The 16933-nt window shown below is 39.8% G+C and overlaps 1 protein-coding gene across 10 annotated transcripts in view; it reads left to right on the top strand.

Moving 5' to 3' along the window:
• Nucleotides 1-16933, top strand: part of RBFOX3 (RNA binding fox-1 homolog 3) — a 1004344-nt gene that overhangs the window by 236477 nt on the left and 750934 nt on the right. For all 10 annotated transcript variants that reach the window (XM_069076075.1, XM_069076070.1, XM_069076073.1 and 7 more), the window contains exon 2: nucleotides 9665-9813. The gene's annotated coding sequence lies outside the window, so the exon portion shown is untranslated. The remainder of the gene's footprint in view (nucleotides 1-9664; nucleotides 9814-16933) is intronic.

The following is a 16933-nucleotide window of genomic DNA, read 5'->3' as shown; positions in this document are numbered from 1 at the left end:
CAGCAGCAGCAGCAGCAGTAATAGAATAAATCCAATCTGGGCATAGGGTACAGTTTCTAATATGTGTTTGTAGTTTCTTTGATAGTATCTTATCCAATATTTTTGTATCGATATTCATTAGGAATATTGGTCTGTTGTTTTCTTTTACTGCTTTTTCTCTCCCTGATTTAGTTATTAATATCATATTTTTATTCTATAAAATATGATTATATAAAATCATATTTTTATTATGGAAGGAATTTGGTAGTTCCCCTCTTCCTACTTTTGAAAAGTTTGGCTCATTTTGGGATTAAATGTTCTTTGACTATTTCATAGAATTCTCTTGTGAATATATCTAATTCTGTTTCCCCTCCCGCCCCCCATGGTAGTTTCTTCTTGCCTTGTACAATTTCTTTTTGTGAGATTGATTTAAATTATTTTTCATATTTTGTTGATCTAAATATTTTATATATTGTTAAAATTCATTGCATTGATATTATCAGTTTTGTTGGCATATACCTGGGCAATATTGTCTCTAAAGAATTCTTTTATTTCCTTTTCATATGTTGTTAATGTTTCCATTTGTTTTTTTATATTGGCAGTTTTATTTTTCCCTTTTTAAAAAAATCAGATTTGCTAATAATTTAATCTATTTTAATTTGTTTTTTAAGCATTCCTCGTTTTATTTATTCATTTGATAAGGATTTTCTGGATAATAATTTTTGAAATTTCTTCTTTAATTTTTAGAATTTCTATTTTGTATTTAAAGTTTTTTGAGGTTTTGCTTTTTGAGGGTTTTTTTTTTCATTGCATACCCAGTTCATTGATTTGTTCTCTCTGTCTTTTGTTGATAAAAATCTTCAGTTATAAATGTTCCTCTCAAGACTTATTTGGCTGCATTCCAAAAGTTTGGGTACTCTCATTGTTATCATTTCACTATATGGCATTTTCTTTTGTTTCTATGATTTGTTCTTTGACCTACCAATTCTCTAGGATTAAATTATTTGTCTTCATTTGGGTTTATAGGTCCTTTATTAATTATAATTTTTTGCATTGTGGTCAATAAAGGACATCATTTGTCTACTGTCTAGAAGTAGATTATGGTCCTGGCTACTTGCCTCCCCAAGTTTCTTGAAGAAGGCTTTTAGGGCCTTTTTTGATCTTCTGTCTGTACTTGATTCAGTTTAGATTGTCGGCTTATTGGATATACATTATGCAACTTTCCTTTCCCTATCTCCTATTTAAAAGGTGGCTTGAGGAGTAGAGATATGACAGATTCTGCTCCCACTCATACTATTGGATGGTTGAACATCCGTGCTTGGTCCTTCATGTAGTGGCTAAGACTAGGCCCTGCCCTCTGCAAAAATCTCTCCAATTTGACACAGCCTCCTGGCAAATTCAATTTTCGGCCTTGTCTGTATCTCTGTCTTTTTATTTGGGGAGTCACAAACCTGGAGCTGGAAGGGGAAAGGGAAGGGAATAAGTACTTATAAAATGCCTACTATGTGCCAGGTACTGTGCAAAGTGCTTTACAAATCTTCTCTCATTTGCCATGACCTTGGCAAACTCCAACCTAATGTTAATATTGTTGGTAGGAGGCTTCCTTGCAAGACCCCAGATGGTTTGTTACTGATATGCTGGCTAGCCTGACTTTTTCTCCTGTTCCACCTTTGGCTGCAACTCAAATTGGTTTTCCAAAAATGGAGATCTAATCATGTCAGTCTCCTGCTTAATAAACTCAGTTGCTCTCTATTTTATTTAAGATTAAATATTATTTAATCTTTATCTCAGCCTTTAAAAATTTCTATTTTTTTAATGTACAGTAGTATAGGTTTATGAATTTTTTTTTTTGCCTGACCAGGCTTGTGATTTTGTGATGTAGAAAACTCTAGGTGAAGCACATGGTCTGTCAATGTGGACTACCATCTTCCCTGACACTTATTGTGTAGTTTTAGGGAGTTGCATGGAATACGGAGATGTTTAAGTGCCTTGCCCTGTCATACTGTAAGTGTGTGTGTGAGGAAGACACATTTCTTCCTGGCTTTGAGGCCACTGACCAACTATACTAGAATTGTTCAACACATGGGCTGCATGCCATCCACAACACTTGTGAATGTGACTGAACCAGATTTAAATGTAATTGGGAAATAATTGTCTAAGTAAATTAAAATATAATAAAACATAGATAATATGTAGTTTAAAAAAATCAATGTGCACCCACAGGGATCCATATCTGTGGTTTAGTAGGCCTTTTTTTCTGCTTGAGTTTATACCACTTCACTACATTATTTTTGTCTCTCATGTAATTTATAAATAAGTAAATATTTAAGTACAGCTTTACCCACCAACCTCTACTCTCATTGACAGGTTGGGTACCCTGGAGGCAACTAATTATTTCATCCCTTAGGGTTTGAAGGATAACCCCCTGAGGGTTTTGAAGGTTTCTCAGTAGCCTCATCAGGTATTCTCTTCTATATCAATCAGCTCATTAATATCTCCACGATATTAATCAACTAATGATATCAATGAACTTTTTGTTTTGTTTTTTTTTGCCTTTTGGAGGGCAGTTGGGGTTAAGTAACTTGCCAAGGTTACACAGCCAGTTTATTTTTTTGAGGGTGTTAAGTGTCTGAGGCCAGAACCGAACTCGGGTCCTCCTGACTCTGAGAATGGCCCGCCCTATCAATGAACTTTTACAAAGGGCTATGTACTGAGAAGATAAAGGAAAGACAGGAGAACAAAACATCTCTAGGGTGAAGAGGAGTAGAGTCCCCTGGGGAAAGTGGCTTTGAATTTTAAGCACAAAAAGTACTGAGAACCCATGTAGTGAATATGTGGTCATGGGGTTCTTCCTGGTTCCAGGGGTGCTTTTCTCTCAGAGTCCTCATCAAGTGCACTTCTGGGTAAGGTGTAGCACCTTTGTTTATCTGGCATGGGTCAAGCAGGCCACTCACTGGATTCACAGCTACCTCTATGTGTCTCTACTCCAGAGTCCTTTTCTTTAGTGGCACTCTGATAGCTCCTCCATTTCTTTAAACCTCACAGGATTGTAACCTGGTCCATTCTGTCCCCAGATAGTCATTCCCCTAAAATGAGGAAAGGAGACACAACAAAAAACAGGCACCATGTATTTAAGGACACATGGCAGCCAAGTGAGGATATAATTATGGAAGCCTTAGCTACTGTTCCTCTCCCTACCCAAAAGCTCATAGTTCTGCATCACTTAAAAATCATCCAGAAAGAGAATAGCACTTAGGGGCTGAGGGAGGAGCCTATCAGTTCTTTTGTATGCAAACTCAGCCCTAGGTCCATCATCTCTCCTTTTACTTACAAGCTAATAAGAAAACTGGTCACCACATACCGCCATCTCACAGTCACTCATGACTGAAAGAAAGCTCTCCAAAATTCTATCTGTTGCATTGAAATCAAGCAGCATATATGCATTAAAGAGTGGTTTATTATTAAATAGTTCAACATATATTGGGGATACAATGATCAAACTTTTTTTTCAACTGATAAGGGTACAATAATTTTGAAGACTACTGTATTACAAAACATGACTTATTTTCATTGTCAGGACTGTTTTCTCCTTCTATCCCCACTGAGCTCAGTTCTTAACTTCTTTCTCATCTCTGTGTAACTCAGAGGTTCCCAAACTTATTTGGCCTACCATCAAAAAAAAAAAATTACTTATCACCCCCTCAGAAATCTATTTTCTTTAACTCTTCAATTTTTAAAAAAAATTGCATAATTTCAAAGAAAAATTATATATATATCTTTTTGAAGGGGGGAAGGTAGGGCAATTGGGGTTAAGTGATTTGCCCAAGGTCACACAGCTAGTAAGTGTTAGGTGTCTGAGGCCGAATTTGAACTTAGGTCCTCCTGACTCCAGGGCTAGTGCTCTATTCACTGTGCCACCTAGCTGGCCCTTATAAAATAGATATTTTTAAAGAAATGATGCTTCTTAAATTTAATTAATTATTGCAAATTTGTTTTTTTCTGCATTGAAATTTTGATGATGCAGTATTGTGCCATGTAATCATATAGTATCATATTGTAAACAAATCATTACATGCACACATCCCTGCCCATGCATGCTGAATTTCCCGACAATAAATAACATGCTCACCTGCCAACACTTGCTTGTTAAGACCTGTGGGTGGACTTGACTACTGATCAGTTATAACTTCCATTTTGTGTGTTTATTTGGAAAATAATGTAATCACTACAACATTAACTGTTACACAACAGATAAAACATGTACAAATGGTTTTTCAAAATTTTCTCATATTCTCTTCTTTCCTTATGCTTCCATTGCCAACTTATTTTTATTCAAATCTCCCCCCATTGCACCTGAGGCTATGACTTCCCCCCTTGAATCATTCCAGGGCTGGCAGCATTACCTACTTTGGGAACCTGTGTTTAACCTCTGGCTATAGGTTGCCTATGCTTTGAGCCAAAGGTTTATCATTTTTTCCTATGGGAAGTGAGAGGAGTGAAGAAGCTACAGAGCCTTTGGGCTCTTGCTATCTCCTGGCAATCTCATTTCCGAGCCCCCACCCCCACCCCCTGGTTTTTGCTAGAATGGGCTGGAGGCTGTGGTCTTGCCTTATGTTAATATGGAGGTCAGAGTGGGGTGTGGGAGACCCTGAACAACTGGTCCATGATGAACCTCACTCGGTGTGTGATTTGTGCCTCTTTTCAGCACCTTTGAGGTGGGACCCTAGGTCCTTCTGGCTTTCCCAATTTGTGGGGAAGCTGAGCAAAGCTTTTGAGGAGGGGCGTAGTTTTGGAATTTATTAGTTGTGCCACTGCAGCCTTTCTGAGTGTGTGGTTTGTTTTCTGATGTATTATTCCCTTTCTTCAGAGTCCACCCTGGGGGGGCCTTGAGAAAGTGCTTTACCACTGGATTCCTTGTGGCTTGTTGTCCTGGGGAGGGGCCAGAGAGGTGGATGGATCTTTCCTCCCCAACCCTCAGGGCCTGGGATGCTGAGCCTGTGTTGCCTCACCCTGCAGTCTCCATATCTCACCAGCTACTGCTGCATCCAGGAAAGGAGTAGGAGTGAGGAACAAGGCAATGCAGGGATGTCGCACAGTGGAGGTCAGGAAGGTTGCTGCGTGTTGTTCAGCTGGTGTTTCCTACTGTGGACTAAGAGAAAAGTTCCATTACAGTCAAGGACATGCTGTTAAATTATCACCCATTTAGCTTGGGTGGTGGAAAGCAAAACAAACTGCGTCAATCGATCTATTGGGCTGGGGAATGCTGTACCTCCTCACCAAACCTGACAGATGGGCCCACTCTGAGTATGGTCAGGTCTAGGAAAGAGCTCCTCTACCTGTGTCTGGGTTCCTATGACCACGATGACCTCCTCCTACTACATTCTTTGCCTTCATTTAGAGGGCTTTTGGGGTCGCCGGCTGTGGTGATTTGCATTGGGATGTAAGCCAGCTGGGTCCCCACACTGAAGCACTGAAAATAGCTACAGACACAAGGACACTGCCAGCCAGGGCCTCTGCTAGTGTGAGGAGATGAGGAAATGCTCCTAGTTTCCTGGTGTCAGGTCACACATTTGAGTGCATGCCATTGAGGAGAGGGATGATCTGGGAGCTTCTAAAATAACCTTGCCCATTCCCACCTTCCATTCCTTCCCATCCATTAAAGCCAGAGGCAGGAGTAATAAAGTACAGATCATTTTGTGTGCCATCTGCATTTTGAATACATGAGTTGGGGAGGTGTACATGTGCGTGCATATGTGTGCATGTGTGTGTATGTGTTTTAAAGACAGTACATTTGCCTGTTGGTTCAGGCTCTGTCTTTGTGTGTGGTAATGGAAGCGGGATTGATGTTTTTTGCTCAATCTCACAGAGGAATATGGGTCTAGGTCTGTGTAATCTGGTTTTATGTCTTTTTATATTTACATGAAATGGGGGTGGGGGAAATAGAGCTTTAGAGCTCCTTCCACACCCATAGTTTAATTAAGACACATTTAATCACCCACAAAAGGTATAAGATGTGCTAAAACTTTCAGCTGTGGCATCTATCTCTATGATGCCTGGTTTAAGTAAACCCTGAAGGATTTTTTTTCTTTATCTGCAATTGCAGTATGTGGAACGTTGCTATGGCTTTCTTTTCTGAATTGTCCTATAACTTTATGTACTTAGCTCCCATCCCCACCCATTTCTAAGAAATAGGACCACTACTTTATTTCAGTATTGCTCATATACAGCATCTTACCATTCTCCCCTTACCCTGCCTGTTTAGGTGGATCAGTCATAGAAATTAGGATTTGGATTAGAGCTATTTAGGCAGAAACTGGAGGGAAATGCATTCCCTGCCCCCAAACAGGTGTACCAATACAGCCTCCCCACCTTCCCCCAGTCACTGGAGGACTTTGAAAGGAGATTTTGAGAACTGAGCTAAGGACATGGGAGAGAAGGGAGTGGTGGTGGTAATGGTGGAATGTGTCACTTTGGGACTAAAATGGATTCTTAGACCTCTTACACCATGTACTCTTAAAACCCTGTAATGGTCCCAGAACTGACATAGATTCATGCAGACTGAATCTGTAAACCTGTTGCTAGGTTGCAGTTGGGAAGAGGGCAGAATTCAGAGGCCAGAGTGAATGGTCTTCCTGTTTTGTCCAATGTTAGTGTTACAGTGGTTCTTCATCCTCATGCAAAAAATTCGAGAGAAGAGAGAACAAAAGCTTTTGTCTGTTCAAACCTTTTATACATACTCAGTTGTGGCTCATCAGTCACTTAAAAGGATTCATCACCAAACTGTAAGCTGATAGGAAACAGGATATCAGCACAGGCTATGAATTGGGGAAAGGTTCCTTCCAATATGCATGCCCAGAAGACGGCTGACCAAGCCTCCACATGGCTGGTACCAGATGGAAAATATTTCATATGCTTTTAGTCCTATGCCCTTCTGGGTTAGTCTTCCTTCCTCCCCCCCCCCCCCCCCCATCACACTCGATTTTCACAGTGATAAGTTCTTATTGTTGCCAAGAGCAACTAATGAAAAGTTAAGGGAATTTCAAATGTGTATGATAGAAGAAGGTCCAGAATATAATCAGAAGGTATTAATGAGGTAGCTATACCTTGATCCCTTTATCAGGTACCAGGTACCTTGCTGATTGAGTCAAGAAGGTAACAACAGTGATTGGCTGAGAAAACGAATTCGTCACCTCTCTGAGGGCTTTAAATAGCTAAACCCTGAGGAACTTGAAGGCAGTCTAGACTCTTGATTAGTTTGAATTTGAGAGTGGGAAAGATTTTAAGCCACTGCTGCCCGTGGAGAAGACCCTTGCAGATGGGGGGGGGGGGAGTGGTGACCTGTAGGGGGAGAGTAAAAAGAGGAGGGGCATCCCATGAGGTAGGGTAGAGGAGGGAAAGGAATGTCTGTGAAGGAGAGTGTAGGAGAGGGGGAAAAAAGGAGTTTCTGTGGAAGACACCCCTGCAAGGGAGGGAAGAGAGGAATTTCTCTCTCCTCCCTATATCCACATCAACCATGTACATTTGAAGGGAAAGCTACTGGCCTGGTAGTAGCCATTTTCTCCAATGGGAAGCAGAGGCACACTAGAGATAGATAATGACACAAAAAGAGTCACCTGAGGGAGGAAGCAGTTTCCAGGAAGACATCCCCTGGCAAACAAGAGTCAGGCTATGAAAAGGAACAGATGCTGGGAACCCAGCATGTGGGCTCTATGAGAGAGAAAATACTTCCAGGTCCTGCGGTACTGGGAGTTGTGACCTTCCTTTGCCTCATGTGTTATGCAATAAACAGTGTAATACAATAAACTGTTTTAAAGCACTATGTGCCAGGTACTGTTTTAAGCACTGGGGATAAAAATAAGAAAAAGTCAGTCTCTGCCCTCAAGGAACTTGTAATCTAATGGGGGAAATTTTACTGTTCAATCGTGGCCCCATTTGGGGTTTTCTTGGTAAAGATACTGGAATGGGTTTGCCATTTCCTTCTCCAGCTCATTTTACAGATGAGAAAATAGACACAAACAGGATTAAGTGACTTTCCCAGGGTCAGACAGCTACTAAGTGTCTGAGGCCAGATTTGAACTCAGGAAGATGAGTCTTCTTGAATCCAGGCCAGGTACTCTATCCATGCACCACCTAGCTGTCCTCCTAGCTGGGGGAAGACAATGCACAAAAGAAAGCTGAAGGGGCGGCTAGGTGGCACAGTGAATAGAGCACCGGCCCTGGAGTCAGGAGGACCTGAATTCAAATCCGACCTCAGACACTTAACACAAAAACTAGCCATGTGACTTTGGGCAAGACACTTAACCCCAACTGCCCTCCAAAAAGTAAAAAAAAAAAAAAAAAGCTGAAAAGGCAGGTGGGGACGGTACCCAGTATAGGGCCATTGTGATGGAGTCAAAGCCAAGAACTGAAGCTAGTAGGAAATAAAGTGTTGTCTGGCCTTCTGAGATCTCTTTAATCAGGGGGTTTGGGAGGAGTTTTTGCGCCTCCCTTCAGCACTCCACTTAGAGGAGCAGAGGCAACAAAGGTATGATTAAGTGTGAATACCAAAGTTCCTGCAGTCTCCAGAATGTTGACATATATCCTACATGCATGCCTCACTCCCATTGTATGCTGAGCCCAATCTTCCTGTGTGTTTGTGGGAGATTGCACCTCAGATTTATCAGTGGAAGGGATGTTTTGTACCCACTGTTTTTGAGAAAGGTTTTTGCTATCTGTTGTCTACCTTCTAATACTTAGTTGTAACCAACCATTTGGACACTCATGAAGCATTAGAAATATGACCATTTAGAGACTCAGTTCAAGAGTTCAGGTCAGGGAAATAGTCATAAAAAAGGTCTTACACAAGAAATGAGCATAAGCGAAAGGCCAGTGGTCTTTGTGTTACCATTTTTAGAATCAAGCCCTTAGCTTTGAAGAAGGGAAGAAAGAAGAGAAGAGACAGAAAAGAGAGAACAACATTTCTCCTAGTGATCGGAAGAGATCTCTGTGGTTATAATCTACATAGGTTTAAGATTTGGGGTCCATAATTTAGGTTGTATTTTTTTATTTTTTGATAAAAAAAGATTAACCTCATATTGTAAGTTTTTTGGGAATGTTTCTGATATCAGTAGTTTTTGAACCTTTACTAAGAAAAAGACATAGCATAGCTATCCCCCTGTGAACAAAGATCTGAGTTTTATGTTTCTTTTCTGATCCATAGTACTTAGTGGAATTTACTTTTTTTTGTGTAGTTCCCCTAATAGTTTAGGTCAGATAGAATGGGGAGGGGTCAGACACAGATCCTAGCAACCAAATAATGGCCTTGATCTGTTCTCTGGAAAGCCTTTCCCAGAGAGTGATACTAGAATAAACTGGCCTTATCTCTGAGACTGAGTGGACCTGAATGAGAGAACTCATTGAGGTTCTCCCACTCACTGTCCAGAGCTCTATCAGAAGCAAGGTATTATATCTATTTACAGCTTGCTGGTAATTAAGTCATAATGATTCACTGCCCCCAAGGCCAAGACCCTGCCACACTCATAGTGTGCTGAGCAAAAAAAGAAAAAGCTGTCTTCTAGGGTTATGGTGATCAATTTGCTTTGAAATGTCACATTCTTCAGTTTGTTATTAATACTATTGTTTGCTTTACACTCAAAGAAGGATCTTTGCTTCAAAGGAATTTTTTCTTTCCCTTCTTTATTTTCAGGTTGAAAATCTGTCTATGAGAACCTGACAGCTTTTCCTGTTGATACGTTTCCCTTCCCCCACACTCCCAGTGCCAGTGAAGCCCCAGGAAGGTAATCTCAGCAGGGCCACCATTGCTTCAGCAAAACTGACATCACCCTGAACTACCAGGTAAGAGTCTCTTGACCCTTTGCTGCTGTCCTCTAAAAGTGGGATGGGGAAGAAACCTCACTGTGGTGACTTTATTCTACAGATCATGAAAACAGGTATAGATGCACATGCTGGTTTATAGACCAGAAGTGAATGTCTTTGGTTTTAGGGAGGAGTAGAAATGATATCAACACATTTTTAGGAATCAGCCAATTGGGGCCCGAAAAGAAACCGGTGCTGTCCAATGCACTGAAATCCATCAACTCTGCTATAGAGGAATTGGGTATTAGAGAAAGATAGGAGAAAGTGTTGCTGGATACATTGTCTGAATAGATTAGTTCACTTGGTTAGAGCCTGGTGCCAATGAGGACAAGGTCAGTGGTTTTAGCCCAGCTATGTTATTTTCATGATTACAAACTGTATTCTTAGCCCTAGTATGCATCTAAATGCCCACCTTTGGTACTGATGGTACTGGCTTTATTGAGAAATAGCTCACAGTGTGTATAGGTGTCTTCTGCATAAATGAAGGACTGTGAATAACAATCATAGATTAGAAGTTTAGAGGCTTTATAGACCAATCCTCTCAGATTAATATTACTTCTACATAGCTCCCAAGAGGTGAAGGGATTTGCTGAAGGCCATGCAAGGACTACGCCTCAGAACCTGCTATCAGATCCAGGATGCCAGACTTCAAATTCACTGTACTTCTACTGTACCACTGTCCTCTGAGAAGGATCAAACTAATATCAAAGTAGTTTGTGCCGTTGCTGTTGTTACTGTTTTACTCCTCAGTGAAATTAGAGTAGTAAGTGAATTCTGTGGTTTCAGTGCAAATAAGGTACCAGGTACAGGTTAGTTAGTTACCTTAAAATTCCTTTGCCAGTATCTCCATGAAATTTATGGGATCAATAATTCCTGTGTAGTATACTGGTGTACTTCTTTTCCCCCTTTAAGGATAGTAGTTTGTCTTTACACTCTCTTGGGATCATGTGAATTTTTTCTCCCACTTCCACCTGGGATAATCTGCATCAAATAATCTGCATTGAGGGAAATGCTTCATGTAACCTCCTCAGGGATGAAATCACTCTGTTCCCCGTCCCCCCTCACATACCATAGACTACCTAAAATCCCACCCACTCTACTTAAAAAAAAAAAAAACAGAAAAAAAGAATGCATGCTATTGAAGGACCAAACTGGAACATGTATGTGGTTCAGCACACACTCTCAGAAAAAATTATAAACAAAACAAAACAAAAATGCCACCATCAATAGAGAAGCAAGTTAAGGCACACATCTTATGGACAGTGTAAAAACAGCTGTAGTATCTCTGGATCACACCTGATAATGAATCTCCTTGCTAGCTCTTTAAAGGAGGGGAAAGAATGGGTAAGATAGTTCTGTTGTGATTGCAATTTATATCTCACCATTGAGTTAGCTGTGTTCTAAGTATTTGAATCTCCTGATATCATGAATTGCTGGAATGAGCTATCTATCTACCTATCTCTCTATTCATCCATTCATTTATTCATGTATGTATGTATGTATACTTATAAAAAAAAAAGGAGTGAGGCTGGATTAGTGTTGATAAATTCCTTAGAAATCCCAAGTTTTAAAATAAGGAGGTAAAAATGATGTGTTACATTAGCTGGATCTTTCTGGCTTGCAGCAATTTCTATTTGTACTTTTTAGGGGGTTTCTTTGTCAATCTCAAGTACATGCTCTGAAATCATAAAATGTAGGATGAGACTTTGAGAATCACGGTGCCTCCACTGGGGGCAGAGGTCATCTTGAGAGAAGGATTAAAGAGAAGTCTCCTTCTCTGATGTGGCAGTTCAGCATATTTCCCTAGCTGCACTAATCAGTTTGAAGACTGCAAAGGAAACTGAGTTCTGCATGTCACCTTGAAATTCCTAAAGCACATTAAAGAAAAAGTTGGGTAAATGTTAGGCATAGGAATTTAACCTGTGGTTTCTTTGATTAGAGGAAACTCCCTGTTGAGGAAACCCCCTCCATCAGTGAAGGCCAGCATCTTCTCTGAAACTTAAGTGTTCTGGAGAAGTTAAATGACTCACCAGGGTCACCTGGCCAGTATGTATGTATGTATGTATGTGTTAGAGGTGAAACTTGATTCCTACTTCTCCTTGATTTGAGACCAGCTCTCTCTCTCTCTACTATGGCACAAAATGTTAATGTTTCTAAAATAAAGGACTAATTATATTGATTGTCAACTTAGAGCTTTCATCATGGTATTGGTTCTTATACACAGTTCTATAGATGGTCTCCCTTTTTTTCCTTAAAGGTGAGGACTTCAAACTCATTGAGAGCCAAATCCAATCATGATTTGAGTGACTTTATTTTGTATGCTGCATCTAAAACCAATCATTAGGAAAAAGAACTATAGACTGAGGTTGTGAACTTCTCTCCATTTGCAATTTGTAAACAAGTCTGAACCCTAGTGTCCAAGAGGGGAAAAAGCAGAGAGCTATAGTAGACATTAGAATTTAATTGAATCTCCCTGAGTTTTCTTTACTTACAAAGATTTCTTTACTTATAGCTTGTTCATTAGCACTCCAAATAGTAATTCCCTTTTCTAGCTCACAGTACATTGAACCTGGATGGTTGGGAATGAAGGATGAGAAGAGAAAAATCCCCAAGAAGTACAGTGGAATGAGTAATAGATTTGTAGTAAGAAAACCTCTGTGATGTTGGGCAACTCACTTAACCTCTCTGGGCTTCATTTCCCTTAGTTGGACTAGATGGCCTGTATGATCCTACAAAAGAAGCAACAGTACCCTATATGTCAAGTCCAGCAAATTGTCATCTTCCTCTCCCCAAAGCCAGTGGAACTTTCACAGGGAGACAAAAGTATTACTTAAAGAGCAACTCAAGATCATTGATAGAGAAATATCAGAAAAGGGAGCTCTGGAGGTGCTTTTGTTCCAGTGAGTGGGAGTGTTAGATCTGCTTAGACATGAAAGCTTGTGCGGTTTCATTCCCCAAGTCACTGCAAAAGCAAAGCAGCAGACTGGAGGAGGGAGGGGGCAGAAATGAATGCTTATGCATCTGTAAAAGGAGGTCAGCTGGGAAACTGCTGCTGAGAAAAGCGCATTTTCCCCCACCTGTCCCTACCCTTTTCATATCTTCCTCCTCCTTAGAAAAAGCCCCATAAATTAGGCCCCATTTTAAGGCCCGTCCTTTTAAATATGGATTCAATTTAAATTTTACTGTATAGTAAATTCCAAGTGCTTGTTAAAAACATGAATAGAGATTAATCTGCTGTAAAACGAGATTTGTCTATTATATCCAGTATCTGAAGCCTAGGCTAGATTCATCCATCATTTAGACAGGGAAGAACTGTGCATTCTCATCAGGAACCATGACCAAAATAAATAAATAAATAAATAAATAAATAAATAAATAAATAAATAAGTGTTCTCCGTTCATTTCTGGAACTCTGATCTTTCCCCTTTTCACTTATTCCACATGTACGTCTGCCTTCTTTCTCATCACTATATTATAGTGGGGAGCCAGATTTTCCTGAAACAACAGCCCCACTATACTGATATACATAGAGTCCTAATCATAGCCATAGATATGATAGAGTCCTAACTAGGAAGGGCAATTGGGACTTTGCCGCAGGGTATCAAAATTTAAAGGGCTATGACAACTCTTGCCTTTAGTTATTTCAGCAGGTAGGGATACTTACATATAACTCCTAAACAGCAAGAATAATTAGTTTAAAAAGGAATGTCATAGAGGATATACTTCCTCCCCACAGGCAACTGAATGCCAGGGGAATTCCTCTCCTGAATTGGTCTTAAGTATGCTCCCTTGCCTTAATGGTGGCCTTCTTAGAGTGACCTCTTAGAGTAGTGTTATTTCTGTCGTTCCAGGCCCTGAAGTCTGAGAGAGTGGTTTGAACCAGGCTTGCCTCTTGAGCCCCTCAGCTGAATGTGTCATAGTTGCATATGGCATTGTATTCAACTGATAGACTCTAATGAGAAAGGGCAGTGTTTTCTACAAAGCAGCATTTATGGAGTGGTCCCACTCCAGTTTTTGTGGTGTTGATAGGTGAAAAAGTTATGGGGAGAGTGTTTGTAAACAAAACAAGTTGCATTGTCTGAGGGATGATTTGGCCTCTTGGCAGGCAATACCAAGAATCTACAGGGTGAATGGGATGTGGGCAAACAGCCCCTAGAAAGCCCTCCTCAGAAATCATACTTTAATTGCCTATGAATTTCATGGGACCTAGCAACAGTGCCTTTTCATCTTCCTAAGAAAATGTGTTTCCATGTCTATTTTGGGGATGGTTGGTCATGTGATGGGAGCTGGGGGAGGCTTTCACACAAGCTTGTCATGTAAGTTTGTCATAGTGGTATAGGTTAGTGCTTACACTCTTCAATCTAATTATGTTTCTTCCCATTTCTTAAAAGAAAACTTATCTTTCTCATCTGACCCCCTTACCCTGGGATGTATCAGCGAACAACATTGGACTCTTTCCCCATAAATCATCTAGGAAGCAGTCTGTTTCCTAGACATATTCATCACTTATTTCTCTTGTCTACTTGTTTTTAAAAGCTATTAAATCAGAATCCATCATTATGGGAACATGGGATCCTCAAAGGTAGTGATGGTGGTGATGGTTAGCAGAAGTAAAGATTGCCTGTATCAACACTACTAATTGTACTGGAAGGTTGAGCAGGACCCTGAGATTTCTAGGGCTTTGGGGTAAATGTCTTTTTGGTGATGGAGAAGAGGTAGTGCTTTATCAATTTATACGCAGGAATGACAAACCACATCATTCTTCCCTTTGAGTTACACTGACCAAAAGCAGGAAAACTAGAAGTGTAATGTTGGCCCTTAGAATTTTTTTTTTGGTGAGAGTCAGGAGGAGAAATGGGATCTGTAGTTTCATTAGTATGGTGAACTTTCAGTGAGGAAACTCCATATATTTATACTGATTTATACCTGCTCTGCAAGTCATAGTCGTCTACCTTTGTCTAGAGCTTGGAAAGGTAAAGGTACTTGCCCACCATCAATAGTTAGTCTATGTCAGACACAAGGGTTGTTTGTATACACCTCTTCCTTACCCTTAGCCTGGCTCTCTTTACACTATGTCACACTACCTCTCAACTTAAAATGAACAGTAAACTGGGAGTCATTGGAGATCTCAGTTCAACTTCCTTTGTCACTAGTCATGGGACTGTGAACAAAAATTCACATTCTTTCTGTTTTAGTTTCCTCATACATAAAAGAAGAATGCCTATTGTACAGCTTTATTAAGTTGTGAGGGTCAAAGGAGATAAGTAAGCCTTGAAGGGCTGTATAAATGAGAGTTCATATTGTTATTATTAGAAATATGAAGTAAAGACTAACAAGTGTGATTTTAAGGTTCTTCTTACTAGTTACTCATTCTCTGAACATTTATTAAGTACCCACTATGGAATAATAATAATGATAATGTTAATATTTATATAGTATCCTAATATAATATTTTATTAACTTACACATACAATTTATCTGACTTAAAATTATTTATTTACATTTATTTAGTGCCCTGAGGCTTCTTAAGTGCTTTGCACACATTAGCTCATTTGATACTCACAACAACCTTCTGAAGGAGATGCTATTATCATCTCCATTTTATAGATGAGGAAACTAAGGCCCAGAAGTTAAGTGACTTACCCAGAGTGCCATAGTTACTAAGTATCTGAGGCATGATTCGAATTCAGGTCTTCCTAAGTCCATGGCTAGTATCTTACCCCCTGCACCAAGGATAAAAATATAATCGCAGAACTTCCTTTTTATTCCTTTCCTATTTAGAGAGAGCATACCCAAAAAGCCCCCTGGCAACAATGGTGCTTCTGAATTGGCTCAGAGTGGACTTGGTACTATAGAACAGATATATGTATTCTGAGGTAGAAGACTTAAGTGAGCAAATTACAATTTATTTGGGACTATTTTGGAATGGAAAAGTTCTTTCTTGTTTTGGGGACAAAAGTGAGTGACATTTTGGATCCTTGGTTTCTTAGCAGGAAATGATGGTAGTGGTGGTGATGATGATGATAACTAGCTCTTTAAGGTGTGCAGAGTGATTTATAAAATTTTCATTTTATTCAACCCTAAGAGGTAGGTTTTACTTTCTCTATTTTATAGAAAGTATCGAATCAGTGGAAGACTCAGCTAGGAGAATTTTTGGTAGATGGGATAGATGAACAAGCTTACATAACACTATCTAGTTTGTATTAGAATCTTTTATAGTTACTTGTTATTATTTTCAATTCCTGTTTACACCTTACCCAAGTACATAATTTTTGAATTTTTATATCCTTTCTTCCCTTGGATTTAAATCCTTAACAGCCTATTTAAGATCTGGAGTATGTGGCAGCATGGATCAGAAGGGAAAAAGGGAACATGTGATGGAACTGAGTGCTTTGCTATTGTTGCCATGATTGAATATAGATCAGTTGTGGCAGATCTTTGAAACCTGGAAATTAAAAAGTCTCCGGAACCAAGACCATCAGTTAGGGAACCAAATGAAGTGTAGAAAGCATGATCATTGTATGCCCTTTGATTTTTCTTGATAGAAAGCCTTAGGACCAAGAGCAAGGTGTGTAGACAGTATTTAAGTGGGAGATGTTGCTCTAGGACAGGGGTGGGGAACCTGTAGCCTCAAGGCTACATGTGGCCTTCTAGGTCCTTGGGTGCAGCCTTTTGATTGAGTCCACGTTTTATAGAACAAACCCTTGTGGAATTGTTCTGTAAAATTTGGATTTGGTCAAAGGGCCACACTTGAGGACCTAGAGGGTCACATGTAGCCTCGAGGCTGCAGGTTCCCTACCCCTGCTCTAGGAAGTGGTATTCAACATGGTTTGAGGAGCAGGGCAAAATCATTTTACTGGTGCATGTTTTAGGTCTTTGGACAGATTTAATATAATGATATTAGTCACATTGATTAGAAGTATAATTTTTTTCCCTCCTATCTGTTTTTAATTTGAGGTCTTCATTTTTCCTCTTACCCATTCTTGTTCATTTAGCCATGAAATTGTACTTTGGCCATAATGTGATAATCTTTTTATTTTTTAAAAAAAGAATACAGTGGAAGGACTTTTATGTGGACTTTTGGCTAATAGTTAACTGC

This window comes from Petaurus breviceps, unplaced genomic scaffold (assembly GCF_028583685.1).
Source record: "Petaurus breviceps papuanus isolate PSGF00001 unplaced genomic scaffold, PetGlider_PUasm1.0 90925, whole genome shotgun sequence".
NCBI lineage: Eukaryota > Metazoa > Chordata > Mammalia > Diprotodontia > Petauridae > Petaurus > Petaurus breviceps.
This window is presented reverse-complemented; position numbering and strand designations above follow the sequence as displayed.